This window comes from Lycorma delicatula, chromosome 7 (genome assembly GCF_047948215.1).
Source record: "Lycorma delicatula isolate Av1 chromosome 7, ASM4794821v1, whole genome shotgun sequence".
In the NCBI taxonomy this organism is placed as follows: Eukaryota; Metazoa; Arthropoda; class Insecta; order Hemiptera; family Fulgoridae; genus Lycorma; species Lycorma delicatula.
Genome location: NC_134461.1, coordinates 14,752,357 through 14,776,091, shown reverse-complemented (window position 1 = coordinate 14,776,091; position 23,735 = coordinate 14,752,357). Strand labels below are relative to the sequence as shown.

The window sequence follows — 23,735 nt, the reverse complement described above, 5'->3', positions numbered from 1 at the left end:
AGCACCAAATTTACCCCTCAATTTACACACAAGAATATTGAAACTGTTTAATTTCACAAAGGGAGCAAAATCCAGGGCTAAATGTTTTGCTTTTGCTAACTAACCATTTTCTGACTTATGTTTATATGAACTTTTTTTCTTATATTAGGCAATAGAATCATCTCCCCAGAGATTGCCGTGCAATTTGGAATCTCTTGTATATTGAATGATGTATTTTTAAATGGTTCTACTGATAATGCTGATTTTAGCACAGATTCTGATGAAAACCCTGAATACAAATCAGAATTTAACAAAGCAGTTCTAAATAACAGGACAAAAATCAGAAGTTTATAGAAAGCGATTGAGGAAAGTTAAGATGGAACTATGAATTTGTATGATTCTGCTAGTAATTCAGCTGATATAAGTAACGGCAACAATACTCCGATTTCTTGTATTTCTGATCTCAGTGTTATGAAGTGTGCATCACTGGAGCCTCCAACGCTCCAGGTATTCAACAAGGCACTAGGACATGAAAACAATGGAGATGCTGAATCTAACCTAACTGCATTAATAACTTAGATACAAGATGATATCTTATGGGGACCTTCCAGTGAAGGTACAGGCACCAACTCCCAAGAAAGCTATTTATGTACTGTTCATCAATGATGCCATTTTTAATTTATTAGTCGACGAGACAAATCATTATGCAGAATAAAAGATTCATCCAACCAGTACAAATAAAATGAAAATTTCTTTGGGATATTTTGTGGATTGGTCTTTATACAATGGTGAGTATAAAGCAAGTCTTTTGTATTCTAACCATGTTAGGAAACAGATTTCAGATTCTTTCAGATTCTTTTGAGAATGTTCCATGGTTCAAATAATGGAAATGCATCAGAAGGTGACACACTGTACAAAGTTCAACAACTCATCGAATTGCTTCCCATTAAGAAAGGTGTATCAATAAAAAATAATGCCTAAAGAGTATGGCTTGTCTTTCATCAATACTGTTCAAACAAAAAAAAAAACAGCATGGGATGAAACATTCCAAATTAATTCCTTGTCTTTGGCTTCACAAGGAATCTCATTATATATGCTGGAAAAGAATAGAGCAGTTCCAGAAACATATTTGTTGGAGCTTTCTGGACCATTACTTGATGCTGGACAATCATTTTATTGTGACAGTTGATACAAAAGTGTATCGTTGGTTTCTCAGTTACTCGATTGTTATACACATCTTGTTAGTAGTACCTTAAGGGTTAATGAAAATAGAAATCCAAAACAATTAACAGAAATCAAATTGAAAAAAGGTGATATAGTCTATACCCCAATGTTCAGGTACAAAAAAAGAAATATTGAAATGGAAATATAACAGGGATGTGTTAATGATTTCAACAAAACACAGAGATGAAACGGTAACAAAATAGAAGAGAGGGAAGGACAACATGAAACCCAAGGTAGTAACAGACAACAACGATGCCAAAGCACCGATCTTCTATAAAAAATATGAGAAGATATAATGTTAAGAAGAATTAATTAACCTGTAGTACTTATTAAACATATTGAGATCAAAAGATAAGTAGAATTTTGGAGAATGTTCAAGTGACATAACTTGAGCTTATAATAACAAATAAAAATAAATTTTGAATTGTTTAGTAAAAGGGAAAAGTTAAAATTTGTTTTAAAATGATTTAACGAAATTACTTCCCTTGGAGAAAAATTTATTCATTAACTTCTTCCATTTTGTCTTCCTTTAAAAATCAGAATGTAGTTTTAATTCTCTAAATTAATTTGTTTTACTTTTAATTGAATCCATATTAGGTTTAAAGTTTGACTACCAGTCTCAGATTAATGAAACTGTTTCTTCCAAAATGCCATATACAGCTAATTTTATTTCATTCCTGAAATGTTAATCTGAAACTCAATTATTAATAACTTTAGTAGTTTTGTCATTTTTTTGTAATAATGTTCAATAAATAATCCATTATGCATTTCACAATAGCATTATTATAAATTTGGGTTTATAAACATACATTTTTGAGGTTTACATTTAAATCATTTGTGTGAGGAAGAAAATGTTCTTACATCTCTTTAAGTACTAGTATTAAACACTTTAAGCAAACCATTAAAATATATATATATATACATAGCTAGATTGGGTAAATCTGATGCTTCTTATTCAGCAATAAGCAGTATGCCTTACTAATATTAAAAATAATTATTAACATGGAAGTTAGAACTAACAAAAAGCATGAATAATAAAACGTAATTGAGTTCATGAGCACAAATAAATAATTTTAGTTGTTAGACTTGTGGGCTTAAATATTGGGTGTTGAGGTAATGTACATCTGATTCATTAGTTGATAAATTATCAGAATTAAGTAATGACATATGACCTAATCTTAAGTATTCTTGCATAAAGGCAGAATATTCCCTTTTAAGATTTGTTTCATAATCTTCATTCCAGATTAAAAGCCTACTTTTAGCGTTAATGAACGATTCACCTAGCTGGGGTTTATCAGATTTACGTGGTAATGAGAAGATAAATCTGCCTTGATTGTTCGTAGAGGTATTAAGTTGGAAGTGTGTTTGACATGTAGAAGTTTCATTAACAAACATTAGAATCAGTTTCAAGAATTTTCCAAAAATTTTCAAACATAGTTGAATGTTCTGAGTTATTGTTGGTTGTAAAATGGGATGTAATAGTTTAAATTCTTATGTTTAAATTTAGTAGGAAGACAACCGCTAAGAATACATCCTAGCTTAGTCTCTTGAATAACAGGATATCTTAAATCTCGAATAAATTAGGACAAGATAATATAATATCTAAATAAAATTGGGCTCAATTAAAATATCGATATTAGTTAATATAAGGTAGATTAAGATAAGAAGTTTCAACTCTATGTAATGGAAGGTTAGTTTATGTCTGGCAAAACAGCACAATACACCTTGAATGAAACGTTTTTTTATCGTGAATGCAACGAAGTACCACACCATAATCAGATTTGACTAATGCATTATTTATGCCTGAAATAGGCAAATGTTTATTGAATTGAAATCCCAATTTGCAAACAAACGTATATGCCTAAGTCTAACAAGACTACACAAATAAGAATGACCAAAAACATTGTCTACATTACATACAGCAGTATACAAAATTACATTTTTGTTTAATTGTAAACAAGTCATTATTATTAAATTTATCATTACTTATCTTATCAGTATGAACGAGTGTGTAGTGTCGTTCACGTAAGTTATTTGAGCAACACTGATACTATGACCTCTGTGAAAACATATGAGACAGTTATTTTTTAAAAAGTATCTTCATTCATCATTGGAAAAACTTATAGCATTTTTGTAACTGATGACTGAACTTACGAAATAAACAATGCTTAAAGTTAGATCTAGAATAATAACATTATGTTGTTTATGAATCTTGTTAATGTTTGAAGTAGGATGTTTGCGATGAGACTTAAATGCATTGTTGTAATCTTGTCCTTTAACATTTCCAATACTGAACTGAGTTGTAATACTTTTTGAAAACCCCTTATTTGATAATCTTTCGTTCCATAATCTGGCAGTATTATATTCTAACCTTGTTAACTGGGAGTTTCAATGCCTCAAATGAGTTGACAAATGAAATGTCAATAGGATCTAATGATTATCTTTATCAAATATGATTATCTTTATTATCATACATTTATCAAATTGTTTTATCAATAAATCTAATGCGATTTAATTTTCATTGTTTATTGGAAGTTTTTTAATAATGGCTAAGGCTTCGTCTCTTAGTGCCATATGTAAATACTGTAATTTTTGAATGTGTTAAATCTTTTTGAGTGTTCTAATTCTTGCAATGAAAGCCTTAATTTATTTTATTTGTCTTAATTGTACTTTATCCATAATGATTACAATTAACTAATGTGGCCAAAAACCAAAGTAAAACTAAATTGCACTAATATTATGTAAATAAAGGTGTTAACATAAGTTACGAACCCAGTTTCAATGTAGTGAAAAAAACTACAATGTAATATTTTTGTTCATTCATAATTGAATGACATTGTAAAGAAAAGTGAAATTATAGTTAATAATTGCTTAACAATACCTAAGCTCAGCTGGTTCATTAATAAAAAATAAAAAATGAAAGGCCATGTTTACATCAAGCAAAAGTATGAAGAAAACATGTGAATCCAAACAAGGTGGTCACAGAGTAAACAATATCAGCGTTAATCGAGGCAACGTTTTAGAATTGCTGCACTTAATCACAAAGTACGATGCTGTACTTCGTGAACATCTTGTAAGATCTAAAATGGGTAGCAAAATTTCTATTGCTTATATGTCACCAGAAATTCAGCAATTTTGGGAGATAAAGTTCCCCAACATATCAGACAAGACCAAATATTATTTGATTACATTCGACAGCACTCAGACTTTTCTCACAAAGAAATACATAGCGATTGAAAATCAGGAAGTACACATAGCTGCGGTTAATACATAATTTTATTTGAAATAATTAGTAATCCTTTGATTAGAAAACCAGTGTTCTACCATTCTGTTATCCCAAATTTTAAATATTAAACAACCTATATGTTAAGACAAACAAATTCTCTTCCAGTAGGATTTAACTTCCTACTTCCTGCGTCACGATTTTTTCAGACTAATCTAAATTTAGAATGTAAAATTTTTTTTGTTAATTTATAAAAAATTTTAAATTATTGAAAAATAAAATACTGGTTAGGATACAAAGCAGTACATGAAAAAAGTACTTTAGTGAGAAATGTATAACTTTATCGAGGTGATTTGTATAGATTAAATGTTACATTGTGTAACAATAAACTTTACAGACCGATTGATTTATAAATCAATCAATTTATAAATTTGTTTTGTGTTTATTTTTGTCTTCCTATTAAAACAAAAAATCTTAAGTGAACATCACATGACTTCCTTGCACGCATATTAAATTACATACAATTTTTTTTTTTAATCAATATATTGAAAAAAAATTAAAAAAAAAAAAAAACAAAAGATGAAGTCGGATTTAAACCGATGTGCCTTCCCCTTGTAAGATTCAAATATTTCATTAATTAAAATTTTATTTGGCTATAACTCTGGAACCAATGAAAGTAAATACCACTTATGGCATATCATTGAAAAGCTCTAAATGAGAGCTTATTATTGCAGTTAAGAAAATACCCAAACTCCAGATTTTTTGTATTTTGGGCTTTTTTAGATACTTTTGGTCCAGTCAATTGCAATCAAAAGGGGTAGTGCACAACTAGATCTTATAACAATCGTAAATCCAAAATTTCAACATCCTATGGCTAATTGTTTTGAGTTATGTATTTTACATACATATGTATGTAAAAACATACAATGTCACACCGAAACTAATCAAAATGGATCCAGGGATGGTCAAAATGGATATTTCCGTTAGTCTTAAAACCGAAATTTTTTATGATCACAATATTTCCTTTACTTTGTACAAGGAAGTAAAAATGAGATTTCCTTGCATTCCCATTTTAATAAAAGATATTGTATTTTAAATTACAATGATGAAGTTAAAAAATATACAAACATCCTACACGAATTAATTAACCAAAACTGGCTTGTATTGAAAACTGAAAAACAATAAGCTAAACAAAAAAAAGTATGTTATAATACAAAAGAAGATTACGGTAAAAATTATAAAATTAAAATTCAACTAGGGTAACCTATATATATATATTTCTACCACAAGATTGCAGTTTACATAGATTTGCATTTTGTAATAACAAAGCAAACTTCAAAACTATATCAATAAAAATGACATTAAAGTTTCATATTAATGAAATGTGGGGCACCCCCTATTTCTACTTCATATTATTGAAAGCATTTAATATAATGAGTCCTTCTTTCTTTACACTTGTACAATATATAATCCTTAGCTTAATGTCAATAGCTATCTCCCACCCACAGTTTATGAAAATGATCTTTTTTTCATACAAAAATCTTTGTATGGAACTGTGGCGCTTCACAGATCAAACACCATCTTCCTATGTGCGTACACACAAAGGAAGCTGCACACAAGACTGTGAGGGGGAGAGAGAGAGAGCACTGTTGCTCTCGCAGTGCTGACCCTGGCATCTGGTAGAAGGTAGTTTTTTTTTTTTACTTCGCAAGTGTATGGAATATTCCTTGTTCGTTCCCTTTTCTAGTTTAGTCGGTAGAAGGAATATGAAAGCGGTTTAGTTATTTTTTCAGTAGTTATCAGAAGATGGCGGAAAGCAAGGGCTCTTTGATTGCCAAATCTGACCAAAAACAAGCTGGAAAGAGAAGATTATTAGTAAAAACTAATTATGTATTTGTTTCTGTATACATAGAAATTTAAATTAAGCACCGTTGCACTGTAGTGTTTTTAAGCGAATATTTTAATAAGTTATCAAATGATACTAAAAAATATTAGCGGTATTGACATTTTATTATTTATTCGATTAAAGTGAATACGGTTTTTAAGCACAATGTGCTCAAAAATTGTGTACCATATTCTTGAATATGATACAAGTGTAGAAATAAATTATTACCCTGCTTCCAGCTATTCCATTTGATTAATTTTTTTTCAGTTCTGGTATTTTACAGAAAAGTTTAATCCTACCTTGAAAAGACCCAGAAAAACGTTTTCTGGAGCAGCACCCCCACTAATTTTAGCTACAAGCTGCCACTGATAATCGTGTGTGAATATATATATAATTATTAAATTAATAATATTTATTAATGTAAATGTAATTAAATAATTTTTATTTTTTAACAAAAATGTTTAACATTTATTAATTTGTTGTTATATTTTTTTATTATAAAAATATTTTAGTGTTTATCATTATTATTAAAAGTACTCATAAAAAAATACTCAAAATTTATTAATATTGAACAAAAAATGTATGAAAAGTTATCAATAAGCATAACTAAATATTAAAATATGAAAATTCTATTCTGTTCGATTCAAAACAATAAACATAAAATGACGTGATAAAGAATACTATTTTATTTATTTTTATTAAAAAATGTCCATTTTAATATTCAGTCTTCTTTCCTTTGCTCATCAGATAGTGGATTATTTATTATTTTTTTTAAAAATGCATGGCCAATCGGCAAATCTTCCTAATAAATATATCAATAATTTTATTTTCTTTTTAAATTTGGAATCCAACCTGTAGATTACAACAAAGGATATACGCTAAAACATTTCTTTCTTTAAATAGTTTATTACACTCGATTCATGTATTATTTTTCTAATTTCTTTGGTAGATTCTGCTTTCTTAGTTTAATATCAATCTGAGTGACATTCACTTTTCATAAAAGTCTTCATCGGTTGTGATTTAACCAGTTTATATAATAATATTTTGTATTTTTATAGTATTTTTATTGGCATTCATTTTCAAAAAAAAAGAAAAATCATCCTTGTGCGTCTCATAAAAATTTGTTTTCTTGTCTAGTACTTCTTACCTCTTTGTATCAGTTCTCTAAATGAACTTAGGTGATCTTGTTTCATGGCTGTATGGCAGAAATTAGAGCCATTAAGATACTGTGAACCTGAAGATTAGTTGTCACTTCCATACTTGTTTCCGGTTGTGATAATGAAGCTTCTTTTTGTTTTTATTCTGTTCCGTACATGTATTGCTGTAGATAATCAAGCTCTTTATTTATGGCAAGTTTTATACAACCGGATTCCTTCTTGCTTATTTTCTTTGCTTATTATTTTCTTGCTTCCTAACTACAATCTGTTCTATCTGTTATGTCCAAATTTCTTGAACTTGATTTCTGGCATGATCTCTCTTCTTGTACTTTGGACAAATTTATATAATTTCAAGCAAAACTTAAGACCAAATGGAAAAATATAAATATGTTGGTATTATTCAAATTAGAATGCAGAATTGACAGCTAAATAAAAAAGGAATATCATTGTTGCTGCATTACCCTTTTAAACTCTACAGCAATAATTGTGGTAATCTCTAGACATCAGTGACTTAATGAAAAACTAAAAGATCTACAGCAGGAAGCAGCTCCATTATATATTGCTTCATCGATATTTTTCTTAAGAGAAAAAATGTTTAACTTACGAAATAAAAAAATTGGAATATCAGATTTAACTGAATAATAAAAATAATTTAATAATAATAGAAAAAAATAAAATAAATAATAACAAATTGTTTATCATACAGGCAATTAATTAACTTTACATATAATATGCATAATCATCTTGATAACAATGTGAGTTGCTTGGAACTTTGTTTATAGTTTTTAAGAAATACAAATAAATTCTCAACAACTGAACCAACTAAAATCTCTCTGTAGGAATATATTCAATACTCTCCAAGCATCTCGTAGATATGAGTTATAAATCCACCAAAATAGAAAATAGTGTTGATATTGTATACACACTGTAAGGAATTGTGTTCAGTAGAACACAAAATGACATATTAAATGAATAAGCACAATTAAATACAATACAGTATTTGATCAAATTCTAAGTATATCTGTTCCTAACATGAAAAGGCATAAATGTTTCATGCTTTGGTTATTAATTCCTTATTTATAATGATTTGTTTTGCCCCTGCTGCCCCATTTGCATAGAAAGTAACAAAATTTAATGCAGCTGAATTGGAAACCATTAAAAACGCAATAAACTACAACATATAGTTCAATGGTACTTGTAATCTGCTACCTCTGTGTAAACGGCAGTTCACTAGTACTTGTACTGAATTTTTTCTAATCGGATTTTCATATTTTTCTTTTATGTTAGTTGCATTTGCTAATGGCACAGAAGAAAAAGGACAATTTTTAAACTAATTTTCAAAGAATCGATGAGCAATCTTCTTTCTGTAAGGTTATGTTCATTATGCAGTGAATCCATCACAGCACAAATATTGTTACAAAACACAAAATTATTTTTTTCAGAATATCAATCTTGAAACTCTTCCTGATAATAATGAAAGAAATATATTTCATATCAGTTTGGAGTAGTTTCCAGCCTTTCACAAATTCAAATCCTGAACAAGGTCATAATTCACTTTGAATTACCTAATAAGATTCATGGGAAGAGGATTCTGCTTCAAAAGTAGGACCTTCTTTTCAAAAATTTTAAACTGTCCAGTTTAAATAAATGCCGTAACAATGATTCCTTTATGAAGATAAAGAGATTATTAGGTGGTTTCTAAAATGGAATTAAGTAGTTACCTGTGTACACACGTTCAAGGTACCTAAAGGAAAACCTGGACCATTCATGGAAATTTGTGGCATTTAATTGATGAATTTATAGTTCAGCCTGGCCTCCAATAAATATGTATAAATAATGGTTGTGCCTAATACAAATTTTGAAATTAAAACATGTCTGAAAATTTTTATTACAACGTTTAAATTTATCATCTCTCTGAAAAATATGTGGTTTGTTCATTTACTAACAAGTGACAGGATTTAAATCTAAAAACAGTTATATAAAATTTACATAATATTTTTGTTATGGAAATAATATAAGTGAAACCTGGCTGTACTATAAATTCATCATTCATCTATATTGTTTTTTTAAATATCCACTCAAACATAATTGATCTATTCATCTTATCAGCAATCTTATAAAAGTTGGTGGTACACTTATTTATTATAATATTAAAAAATATTACTACTATGGTTTTATTGTAATAGAATTTTATTTATTGATAGCCATTGTATACTAGATGTTATTCGCACATCTTTAGTTCATTCAAAATAATGTAAGTGTAAAATAAATTTTATAAGTATGATACTTTAGTGGAAAAATTAGAATTTAGAGCTGCTTACAAAAAGAGATAGGATTATTTTTATTGATTTATGAAACACTTATATATTGTTATAGAATTATAGTTGTATAATATTTAATTTTGCTGTGTTTATGTACATATACTATAATATGAATTTTAAATAAATTTTGTTTTTAATAATCATTTCTTATTAGTTATACTCCTAATAACCTTTCTCCTCAGAATACTGAATATTGTTAAACTACTTCATACTTCTTAACTAAAATATTATGTGCATGTAAGTATAAAAACTTTTTATCATCCGTTTGGACCGGTGAAGGTATAACAGCCACAAATGTTTGCCTAAGCCATGTTGTAGCAAAAAATACGAGAAAAATCATTTTTGTATTAAAAAGATTTGATGAAAATGCAGGAGAACACTACTATACACAGAGTCAAATACAACACACAGTATAGACAAGTGAAGCTAAGTAACTGCACTTATCTGTAACGTATCTGCACTTGCAGATAATGCCAGTGCTGTTGTTTAATTCCTCAATAATATGTGCTGCTGTTTAATTCCTCAATAATATGTGCTGCTGTTTAATTCCTCCTCAACTAGTCTTCCCATGTTATTTATAAGGTGTAATGGCTGGTACTCAATACTTTCCTGTTGGATTGTTACCTTAGTGTAGGAATACCAGTCAGGCCTCCTTGCGGCACCTTGGTCATTCCCTGCTCTCTATACCGTAGCTGGCCACTTTGACCATCTCAGAAGGTGATTTGTTCAACAGTCCCTTTAAAATCGCAGCTGGTATAGCGTCTGGGTCAGGACTTTGCTTTGCCCAATTAGCTGACTACTGTCTGCACTTCGTTAAGTGTGAACATCCTGATCTCACATTCATCAATGTCCTTTTGTTCCTCTTCGTTACAAGATCAGAGAATCATTGCTTGGTTCTGTACTTGCTCTTTTGTTAGAAAAGTCAAACGTCTTCCAAATCGCTTTGTATTTATTTTATATGTTTTACCCCATAGGTTGTTGTTGAAATCTTCACACAGAAATTTCCAGTGTTCTTTTTGGAATTATTTATTTCATTGTTCAACATTCTCCTCCTGTGCACGTAATTATCAACTGTTTCCTTTTATTTTTCTCCTTCTACTCTTCTCGATCTTTATTTTTTCCACTGATTAGCTTGAAGCTGCCTTCTCAACGTTGTGTTGTTTGCCGTCCATCAGTAGACCTTATGTTTACATTCATTTCTGTTGATCTCCTTCTCCATTTCTTGTTGAATCACTTTGAAGTGCTTCAGATGTCCATTAATAATTCTACCTACCCCTCAATCAACAACTACATCTACCTGATGAATCGTTGGTTGCAATGGTTGACTTCTTGATACAGCTCTAAAAATTGGTTCATTAATCTCTAAGTTTGCGATTATATGGTCACTCATTATGTCGTCTGAAAGATCATACCATTTCCACTGTTATTCCAGTTAAGTCGAAGACTGAAAACATGTCCCTTTGCAACATATTTTGGAATGTTGTCATTTATGCAAGGCTGTGTCCATCTCTATTGCTATAAAACCCTTACTTCTGCTCTTGACTTGCCAGGCAATCTTACCAGTCACATCCAAGATCGCAATGTCACCTTCTGTGTCAATACACCACCCAGATCTGGCCGTTACATATATGATGGGCCTTGTGGCACTAAGCATATCAGGCCCTTTTTCTATGAGAACCTCCTCCACCAGGTAATGTGATAGAGTACTTTGATTAACGTCAGCAAGTACTACTTTAAGCATTGTCTGTTTGTCCACACATCTGGCCCCTTGTTACTAAAATTTAGATAGTTTTCGTTCTTGACACGTTTCGATCTTGTGGCCTTTGCCACTACAGTTGTAATATAAATCCGAACAGTCTAGTCCCCTGGGCTAAAACCTCTTGTGTCCTTGCCCTAACCTGAAGCATCAGTGTTCCTCAACAAGTGATGAGGAATATATATGCCGATTTTATTATATTCCCCAAATCGGCATAAGACTGCTTCTTTAAGTATCAGAGTCCTACTTTCTTCAACATGTGGTGTTGCATTTTTTATGGGTATCTGGCCTGATCTAACTTGTCTTGTTTGATTCTCTAATTGCTGAATCATCACCTCTGGAGGCTCTATTTTATTTCACAAAATATAATGCAACGCCTTCTTGATTGTTTTCCTTATTGGTCCTCCAGGTAATAAAAAACCTACATTTGGACGTAACTGCAACACCTTCCTTATACAACGTATTATAACCGTCATCATTCCCTACACAATTATGATTGGTAATGTTTGATTCACGTCTGAGGCTGAGGTTGCTCAGCGGGTGTCACATTGTGGCTTACCCTGACGATGCTCTACTGCTGGACGAGGGAGGATAGTGGAGAGAGTTTGAATTCTAAGCCGCTCAAGCATGCAGGATACACGAGCTAAAGGGTCATCCAATAATAAGGTGGATTGTTTTCATTTTCGGGCACAAAATTTCAACAAATCGCTTTGTTTATTACCCAATCCTAAGAGGAGAATAATTCTTATCATATCGGCCACATAATTCCAACCAATCGTATTCTTTGTTTTTACCCCATCATAAGGTGAGAGTAATTCTTACCATTATTCACTCATCCGTTTATTCACAAAAATTCACTCATCCGTATCTCAGATTACACCAAACATTCAACGCCCACAGAGATTCTTTCTATAACTTTCTTATCAAAGAGGTAAAGCCGAGAAAAATTTAATCAATGACATGAAACGTTCACTCTTCCGTATATAAGATTACACCACACATCTAACGCCCTTACACATTACTTTTATAAATATCATATAAGAGAGCGAAAGCCGATAAAAATTTAACCAGTGACAAGAAGCATTCACTCTTTCGTATCTCAGATTACACCTAACATTCAACGCCTTTACAATTACCTCAATTACTACCTTATCAGAAAGAGAAAGCCTGTAGTTTTTTGGTGTTTACTGTCACAGTAAATAGCTTAATCGCTTCATATATTGACTGTCAACACTGTAGGATTTACAAAGCCTTTTGTACGTACTTAAATTGTGACTTTGTTGTGTATAGAGTTTCACTCTTTTCCATTCAATTGCCATTCGCTTAGCATGTTTATTTTATTTTAAATACGCACAATATGAAATTTAATTCATTACCTAAACTTGATTTTTATTTTTGTAGTATCGTACCTTTTTCAGTTTGGATTTTTAAGATAACAGCCAATAAATTTTTTTCTTTCATTTAATTACTATTAGTGAAAGGTCATACACACAATAGGCATAGATTTACAAATTACTTTATACAGTCCACTACTATTGAGAAGAATCGTAAAATATACTTTATTGACAGGACAAAAGTCAGTTAAATTTATCAAATGAATTTAGTTCATAGTAATAATAATAATAACAATAGAATAATTCACTCGATGGAATAAATGATAGATTTGCATAAAATTTGTGTAATAATTTATTTTATTTAATGGAATTTACAACTACATACATACAGCGGTTTCGTTACCTCTTTTATAACCATTGAATTGTGCAGACAGTGTAGTTTGCAGTATCATTACAACAACATTTATATTATACTAGTACATGCAATTTTACCCATCATGTCTGATAAAGGTATTTGAGGTTCTTAATTGTGGATCTTGAAGTTCAAAAGTCTGTTTCCATTTCCTGAGCAAACATTCTTTATTTAACATTCTTGTTCATTAATATTTTATTAAGCGACTTGCAAAAATAAAAATGATACAGTATTTGAATCTTTGAGGAAGAGCCTGCAGTCACAAATTAAGTTTTTATATGGAAAAATTATTAATGAAATATCCTTAATCCACTCCATGTTAATATTATTACTTTTGATACTTAAATACAGTTGACAATTTGGTCAATCTCTAGATTTTTCTGTTCCATTCAAATCTATCTGCATAGATTCGTTAAAATGTTTTCCTACTTCCATAAATATAACTTTCTGTACGAGGTTAAAACAAAACGAAACTCATAAATCCATAAAAATTTTTTATATTTAAAATTATTATAAATGATTTCGCTTAAATAAATCGTTTACGTCATGGAAATGGCACACAGCAAGGTTGACATTATTTACATCAATCTTCTTATAATTAAATTCTGTACAATTTATGTTTAAAAAATGTAAGATTTATCACCAATTTAACAACGTTATGTACGTCAAACGTAAAAAAATGTGTTTCTGACCCTATTTTTGGCGTTTTACACAGAATATCTTAGAAACTAAGAGACATACAGTTCTGAGACCTATGTTTTTCGATTTCCCAGCTCAAAAACCATAAGAAACAATTGAATTTGCCCCTAAATTGACCTTCCCAGAATTTCAGAAAACATTAATTTACCTGGAGAACTGAAACTCGGGCGAAATCTTTCACCCTGTATAACTCGCTAACAAAGCGTTTTCGGACCTATGTTTATATGTACTTTTTTCTTATTTTTAGCCTCTAGAATGAGTTGTCAAAGTATTGCCCTATCCTCGTGAATCACCCTGTATATACTTATATCTAGTTAAAGTCACACATTCTTATTATTAATGAAATAAGTCATAATAAATTCATATCGATAATAAAGTATAAGTTCACATTGAATACACTAATATCGAAAATACAAAACATTATAATTTACTTTATAAACAAAAATAATTACTAAAAAATTAATGTAAAATGTAAAACGACATTAATCGTTACTCTTATAAGAGAACAACCGATAATAAATAATTTACAAAACAAAAAGTAAAATGAAATTTAAGATATATAAATGTCAACGCATTACGTTGTAAAAATACTTTAAATAAGATGTACAAATGTACATATCCACCACAAAAAAAATTAGTGCACAGTTTTAAATATAATGTCCCTCATCATCGATATCAAATATACAACGTATACTTATGTTCTGTCGTCTACAGATACCGATTCAAACTTTTTATATTAAATCTTTTTATATTAAACAGAATCTTTTTATATTAAATTTTTAAAAAAATTTGTACTGGCCAAAAGCCAATATATTTTAAATAAATTAATAAAGTTTTTAAAATAAAATTTAATTTAACCCTATATTATTTATGCGAACATATTTTTATAACTGCAATGGAAAACTAGGAAATGAAGGATAAAAATTTATATATCTTCACCGGTAAACAAATTATCAAAAAAAAGTTTTTTGATATCATCAAAAAACTTTACTTAGATAGGTTTTAGGCCCTTATTCAAAAAATAGTATGAAATGAATTTGATATTTTACTTAATAAGAAAGTTATAGCGATATTGGTTTTTTTTTAGAAAGCCCTGCCCATTTCCACCTCCATGGTCTGATTTTGCCCATGTTCACGAGAAAGTGAAATACATAGATATAGATATGCTAAAGACAAAAGTATAAACAATTTACCACCAACAGTACAGAATTCAATAATGCTTCTTACCTTATGTGCTTTCAAGGATTTCCCTCATCATCGGTTATAAAATTTAAAAAAAATTGTTATGCAGCTAGATAGCCACACATACAGTACCGTTCACAATTTATTTTTTAATTTTATAATATTTAATACGACTACATATTATTACACATTTACAATTTTATTCCTAATTTAATGTGCGATTGTTTAAAAGAAAGACTGATGATGAGGGGAACCCTTGAAAGCACATAAGGTAAGAAACATTATTGAATTCTGTACACTTAGTGATAAACTGTTTATACTTTTTGTCTTTGGTGTAATTAGTACAGGAGGGAATATGGACAAATACAATAACAAAAGAATTGGTCTTGCTAATATATATATATATATATATATATATATATATATATATATATACACTTTTTGAACTTTTACCATTGAAATAGGTAGCTTTCTTATGAAATCTACCTAAAAATAAGATTCAGATAATAAGACTTTTTCAAACAATATTAGACCTATTTTTGAATAGTTTTGTATTCTAATGTTACATGAATAGTAGACCTTGATCGTTTTGTATTGAACTTAACTGAACTCTTAAACAAAATTTAATTAATAAAGTGAAAATTGAATTTTAAAAAAAATCATAAAACTTATGTAAAGAAATGTATATTCCAATTAAAACAATTTGATCACATTGCATGTAAAATTTGGAAAATTAAGCCAAAATTACCTAATTGTATTGTTGTACTTTTTTTTTATTCGATATAAAATAACACATTAATTTATGCTGTGTTTTACATTTAATCTACTTTTGTTGTTTGGAAACTTGATTCAGTAGTTATAATAAGGATTCTAAAGTACAGAAGTAATAAAATATCGAAACACGATGTTAATTATTAATATAATTAATGTTTAATAATTATTAAACATTTATGTTAATCTACATCAGAGAGGACATCTGTGCATAACGCCTCTGTAATATATTTGTTCTGGACGATAATGCGAAAGTTTTTCATGCTACAAAAAAAAAATGCCTCAGTAATTGATACTGATTTTTTTAACCGTAACCGAATCAGTAATTTACTGAATCAATTGTCATATTTAGCTTCAGAAAATTTGCTTTCATAAGCTTCTTCAGTACTGAAATTAAAAAAAAAAAATTGTAATTTTTAAATTAAAATAAATAATTAATTATTATTTTATTAATTAATAATTAAATTATTTTTAATTTTTAAAAGAACATACAAAACATTTAGAATATTTTTAAAATAATGAACTGAATACAGAGTGCTAGTAATTTATAAATAACTTTTTGTTTAAATCATAATAATTCTTGCCGTTGCATTGGTAAATTAATTACTACTAAATCTCCAAGATGGAATGTTACTCGTTTGTTAAATACTCTATACTGGTTGTGAGAGCACTAAATCTCACAAACTTACTCAAAAAAGTAACTTACTGACCCTGGAACTTCTTCAAAAGGGACACTACCATGTCAATGACAAAATACAAAATATTTCAGCACCTGTTTTCCTTAAAAGGAGCTGTGATAGTAGCTATACAGTGATTGAAATTCTTTATAGAATTTACTAGAAAACAACCACAATCCCTAACCCATCATATTACGATATATTATTCATATTCAATAAAAAAAAATTCAATAATAGTGTTTGTTATCTGGGCATCCCAACCCTGCAGGGGGAAGAACGGTAACGTCACCAGTCGCCACACCACACCCTCCGTTCCGAGCCCTGAGGACTTTACTGGATGTCGTCTTTAGACCCCTCTGATTACATCTCACAGTAATCAGCCAGGCCTGTCAGGATGCCAAATCGATGTAAAAGCCTCAAATCGAATCAAACAATACCAATATAACCGTGGCACGATGCCATTACGCCTACCTCCAACCTATCCATGCCTAGGCCGGAACCCTAGCCACCCTGGATCCTGCCGTGATCAAATACCTCAACTGAACTCCCTCTGCAGACCTACTAAACCAACCGTATCTGTTGACTGTGGTGTTTGAATGTCTGTGAGGGTGTATTTCCCCCTTCCACGAGTAATGCACACCAACTGTATCAGGAAGGGTGGGTAGCCAGGGGTGGTTTAGTCTGTAGTGTGCAGGAACACATACATATTTAATAACATCTTGCAAAACCTGTTAGTGAGCTCGACACTGCTCAAAATGGGGTTCTCTTCCACCTCTTTAAAAAAAACCATACTAAAAAAAAAAAAAAACAAAGAAAATGGCTTGGAAGAAAACCAGCCACTACAGAATACTCCTTGCTGCGGATCATCCAGTTAATATGGAGATCCAGAAAGGAATGCATTCTCTCAAGTTCCCTAACAGCTCGTGAATGTTTGACCTCATACAGAGACAGAAATACAGGACGTGCTTCACTGTATCATCACTCCCAAAATCCAGGCATTGACTCGAATCCACCACCAAATGAAACCTAGCAAACTCACCGACATACTGATTGGGGGAAACCCATCTAATCGCACCTACAACAGACACTATAAGAAATATACCATGCGTGTAGCAACCTGTGTGGGATTCGTCCCACCTGACCTGCCAAGACACAAGGCTCCAATCTTCCATCTCCTACTTTCGTTCTGATGTCAATAGGTTATTTGCCTTGGAAATGCAGTGTTCCTTACGCTCATTATCCAACATATCTTGGTTTGACTCCGGCTATAACACACACTTCCTCCCACGAGACTGTTCTATAACCATTTATAACAGCCAAAAAGAGGAGTCACTGGGCCTGTAGCAAAATGTAAGCATAACACCTAAAAGCCAAGCGGTGAGCCCAGACAAGTGAGCATATAGCATAACTGCCTCACTGACACCACACCTTTGTAAAGGATTGGGGGTAATTAAACCCCCCCAATCAGGATGAATGACTGATTCCAAAGCATCAGCATTTTTTGCTACATTCCTTGAACCGAAAATTTTCATCAAGGATTTGAGTCTTAACATACTGAACTGAGGAGACAAGTCATCTTAACCCTGTTATCTGGGAGAACAACACCAGTAGTAACTAAAAATGATCAAAAGTGGTACTGTTTAGAAATACATTATTATAATTCCACTATTTATAAAATGTCTGGCTTGTCTAACAAATTTACAGTAATATTCATCTCTATTGCCAATTGACAAAAACGCACATTAAAATAACAAATAACAATGCTTTTTCTTTAATTATGTTTTATGTTTTTCAGTGTAATAATTTCAAACTTGTTTCTAATCTTTTCCTGTCCGTAACAGAAAGGATTACAATATTCTGGTTTTCTAATCCTGAAGAGGTTTGTATTATTTATGCCCTCTTTTAAATTCATAGATTTGAGTGTGAATTTATTTTAATCAATTATATAAGAATAGATAAGTATGAAATCAAAGAATAGGTATTATTATTATTATTATTATTATTAGAACTTTAATAATTTTGTAATTAGTACTAATGAAATTTTGTTGATACCACTAAAAATTATAATGTACTATCTTGTTATAAAAAAACAAAATGCAATTTCACTAACCTGATTTGTTTTTAAATGAAACACTTCATTTTTAACCTCAATTTAAATTTTGTTTCACTCAGAACAGTAATAAATACAGTTTCTTACACCCAAGTTGCTTAAATATTGATAAATTTTCATGCCTGTAAAACATAAAGTTAAATTAGAATGATTGGACGTTAAAAACAAAATAATCTTAAATGCTAAATATTTATTTTAAGCAAGCAAATTAATACGAATGCAGATATTTAATAAAAAATTAGCTTTATGTTGATACAAAATCGTACCTGTACACTTTGTGAATATCTAATTAATATGTTTTTCTTTATTCTTAATCGCTTTTAGCATCCATGCAACAAGTATACTAAACATTTTTTTGATTTCTTCACCATGAAACCATAATATTACTGATTAATTAGGTCAGTTTTTGTGTTCCGAGTCGTTATTTACTATTGCCTAAAGAATTTCATTTGGGTTGTGTGAGATTGCTTGGCCACAAGAGCACTTAATGTTTCATTCTTCGAAAACATTTTCTACTTTTGTGGCAGTATGGTATGGTGCAAAACCCCATTGCCTTGCAGGAATTGGGTTTTGAAATTGTGTCACAACCCTTGAAAATGTCCCAGTGAACCTGGTGTCCAAAGAGCCAGTGGTCTCTATGGTCAGTGGAAATAGCAAGCATTAGGCAAGAATTAAGACAAACCTCAATCTGCATCAACACAGATATTTAGTGTCCTATTAAGTCCTATGACCACAAATATCATAAGTCCTATTACAAGACTTATGATAGTTGACTGCAATTTCCCACAAACCACTAAAATGAGGAAATGAAGGAGGAATAAATGACAAACTAATTCCTTGTGATGTAGAAAAGGTTTGAATATTTGTTTTAAATTTGTCTGATCTTAAAAGTTAAAAATATTTTTTACAACTTGTATCAACAGAAAGAAAGTTAGCAGAGTTATCAGAAAATATATTAGTAGGTATACCTCTAGTGAAATGAATCTTTTGAAGGTGGAAAAAAAATGATTAAAGAGATTGCTTGGCCACAAGAGCACTTAATGTTTCATTCTTCGAAAACATTTTCTACTTTTGTGGCAGTATGGTATGGTGCAAAACCCCATTGCCTTGCAGGAATTGGGTTTTGAAATTGTGTCACAACCCTTGAAAATGTCCCAGTGAACCTGGTGTCCAAAGAGCCAGTGGTCTCTATGGTCAGTGGAAATAGCAAGCATTAGGCAAGAATTAAGACAAACCTCAATCTGCATCAACACAGATATTTAGTGTCCTATTAAGTCCTATGACCACAAATATCATAAGTCCTATTACAAGACTTATGATAGTTGACTGCAATTTCCCACAAACCACTAAAATGAGGAAATGAAGGAGGAATAAATGACAAACTAATTCCTTGTGATGTAGAAAAGGTTTGAATATTTGTTTTAAATTTGTCTGATCTTAAAAGTTAAAAATATTTTTTACAACTTGTATCAACAGAAAGAAAGTTAGCAGAGTTATCAGAAAATATATTAGTAGGTATACCTCTAGTGAAATGAATCTTTTGAAGGTGGAAAAAAAATGATTAAAGAGATTGCTTGGCCACAAGAGCACTTAATGTTTCATTCTTCGAAAACATTTTCTACTTTTGTGGCAGTATGGTATGGTGCAAAACCCCATTGCCTTGCAGGAATTGGGTTTTGAAATTGTGTCACAACCCTTGAAAATGTCCCAGTGAACCTGGTGTCCAAAGAGCCAGTGGTCTCTATGGTCAGTGGAAATAGCAAGCATTAGGCAAGAATTAAGACAAACCTCAATCTGCATCAACACAGATATTTAGTGTCCTATTAAGTCCTATGACCACAAATATCATAAGTCCTATTACAAGACTTATGATAGTTGACTGCAATTTCCCACAAACCACTAAAATGAGGAAATGAAGGAGGAATAAATGACAAACTAATTCCTTGTGATGTAGAAAAGGTTTGAATATTTGTTTTAAATTTGTCTGATCTTAAAAGTTAAAAATATTTTTTACAACTTGTATCAACAGAAAGAAAGTTAGCAGAGTTATCAGAAAATATATTAGTAGGTATACCTCTAGTGAAATGAATCTTTTGAAGGTGGGAAAAAAATGATTAAAGTCAAATCAGAAAAAAACCAAATGAATAGCCTTAGTGGCTGCTAAACATATAAAAAGTGCTATGCAAGCCTTACACAATGTTTTACATTTCTGCCTGCCATGACGAATAATTGGGCCACTATAATCTACTTCACAAGAGAATGTTCAGGAAGGAATCACTCTACCAAGCAGTAATTGACAAAGCTGTTGGGATTTAGTTTTGCATCACATCTAAAGCAAATTAAACACATGATGATTGACAAAATGATTTTTTTTGCATTATTATCCAGTATCTCTGTCACAACGAATGATGTGTTAATTGTATACCACAGTCTTTAAGTGTTCAGAGTTGACAATTTTGGAATGTTAACACTCAAATGTTAGTCTGCCTCCTACACAGATTAGACCTTAAATCATTTAGTAAACTAAGCTTACTTTGTTTATCAATGACCTGATTCTTTATCTCATTGGAATTCATGGATTGTGATTGACATAAAAGTAAAGAGTATGATCTAACTCCTTAGTAGTTAAAAGTACTAAAATTATATTCAGATGGTTTAGATTTAATATGGTGAATGAATCTGAAAGAAAATTAATGTTCATAATAAGTATGTAAAGATGAAAATCATTTTATGCCTTTCTAATAAGCATTCAGGATTTAAATTATTATTGAACGTAATATTATGATCCGTTGGCGAATGAGAAGAAGATTGTAATAGCCAAGGAAGACCACACCACCACCGTGACATATCAAGTAATCTGCTTGGTGAAAAAGCTCTACCCACTATGTCTGCTGTATTATCAGAGAATTTGATGTAATACAAATTGTTAATTGAAGTGTTTCGTTGAATGTCAGAAACTATTACCTATAAATACCTTACAATTCAAAGAATGTCCATGAATACAACAATGTCCATGCTATGATGGAATCAGAGTAACATCATACAAAATGGCAGATAAACCAGGACCTTCAGGACTGTTCATAAAAAAAATCAGGTGATTTTAAAAAACGTAATCAGTTATCTAATGATCAACTAATTCATTATTTGGAAAACAGTGATATAAGTGAAAATAGTTTTCCTGATACTGACATTGATCTATCAAGTTCCATCACTGAAAACGAACATGAGGTTACACACGATGTCTCACCCGATATGGTTTCACCAATTGATATCAATGTAAATTCAAGTAGTGTATGGAGTGATACAGGTATGTTGAAAAAATTTACATGTACGAAACAACAGAATTTATTGGTTCCAATTCCAGGTGACGGCATACCCCTAGATTCTTTCGAGTTAATCTTTCACGATAATTTTTTGCAAACTGTTGTCAATGAGATAAATGAATACGCTGTGTAAGTTTTTTGCTGACCAGGGATAAAGGGAAGATCTCGAACAGATTGGAAGGAGTTAACATTAAAAGAGTTAAAAGTTTTCCTAGGTTTGCTGCTTTACACAGGTACTATTTCATTGTCCTGACTGAGTGACTATTGGAAGACCGATCCCCTTTTCGATATTCCTGTTTTTCGAAATTACATGTCACGAAACAGATTTCTTTTAATATTAAGATGTCTGCATTTTACGTCTAATCATGATGATGATCGTTTAGGAAAAATAAAATCAGTAATTGATTTTTTTAATAAAAGAATTAACGAAATTTACTACCCAGGCAAACAATTGTCTAGATGAAGCTATGGTTCTCTGGCGTGGCAGATTACATTTTCGCCAATATATAAAAATAAACGCCACAAATACGGCATTAAATTGTATATGCTGACAGAACCAAACTGTTTAGTTCTTAAATTTCATGTTTATCAAGGGTCCTCTGATGTTCATAGTGGTGCTGGTCACACAGAAAAGTAGTATTGCATTTATTGGATGAGAAGTTACGAAATGGGCATGCAGTGTACACTGATAATTTTTATAATAGTGTGGGTTTGGCTATGAAATTATTAGAACGCAATAGATACTGTACTGGAACCCTTCGAGCAGATAGAAAGAATAACCCGAAAGAAGTCATCACTTTAAAACTGCAACGGGGGAAAATAAATCCATGTTTTGTAATGGCGTTCATGTCGGTAAATGGCGGAACAAAACAAATGTAACTACTGAATTTGGGAATGAAATGAAAATGATCACAAACAAAAGAGGAGTAGAAACTAAGAAGACAATTGCACTAATAAATTCATGTCTGGGATAGATAGGCAGGACCAAATGATGGCATATTATCCGTGTAGTCGTAAAACCTTACGATGGTACAAGAAACTTTTTATACATGTATTGATTGCAATTAGGTGTTGTAAATGCATATTATCTTCACAACCGATATGTTAAGCCTGCACAATTGTACGAGTTTCGTTTGGAGATAATCAGAGGGTTGTTGTCATCTCGTACATCGATACCAGTACAATGTAACAGAAAACTGAATCTTACAGAAAAGAGTATCCACCGGATTAGCAAAATCGAAAAAAACGACTAAAGAACAAAAAGGATTGAAAGAATCGAAGCGAGTCAGCAGAAACGAATGCAGAATGAAAAACGTTAGAAAGCAAACTATTTATGAGTGCAAGATGTTTTGGAAATCCAGGTTTACTGTTTTGATGAATATCACAAAATGTTAAGCAAAAATTGATGTGTAATTATTCCATTTTATTGTACTCAATTTAATTCTTTTTCCTTTTTAAACTTAAAATGTCATAATCAAGACACGTTTTCATTATCAGAATAGAAACGTTACTTTATTATTGTATTTTTTTTTTAATTTAACTTTATTACTTTTAATTTTTTAAACTTACAATTTATTAATAAAACCTTTATTTCATTACAAGAATGGATTTTCTTATTTCATTGCCTAAAATTTACACACTCCGATTAGAGGTTTCGGCACCAATTAAAAAAAATCGGTAAA

At 30.8% G+C, this 23,735-nt stretch overlaps 1 protein-coding gene across 19 annotated transcripts in view; it reads right to left on the bottom strand.

Annotated features, from left to right (window-relative positions):
* The window catches only part of LOC142328256 (uncharacterized), a 164,649-nt gene that overhangs the window by 29,085 nt on the left and 111,829 nt on the right, over positions 1 to 23,735 (bottom strand). For 18 of the 19 annotated variants that reach the window (XR_012757248.1, XR_012757245.1, XR_012757246.1 and 15 more), the window contains one exon: positions 18,731 to 18,852. The exons of the other annotated variant lie outside the window; for it this stretch is intronic. The gene's annotated coding sequence lies outside the window, so the exon portion shown is untranslated. The remainder of the gene's footprint in view (positions 1 to 18,730; positions 18,853 to 23,735) is intronic. 19 annotated transcript variants of the gene reach the window in all.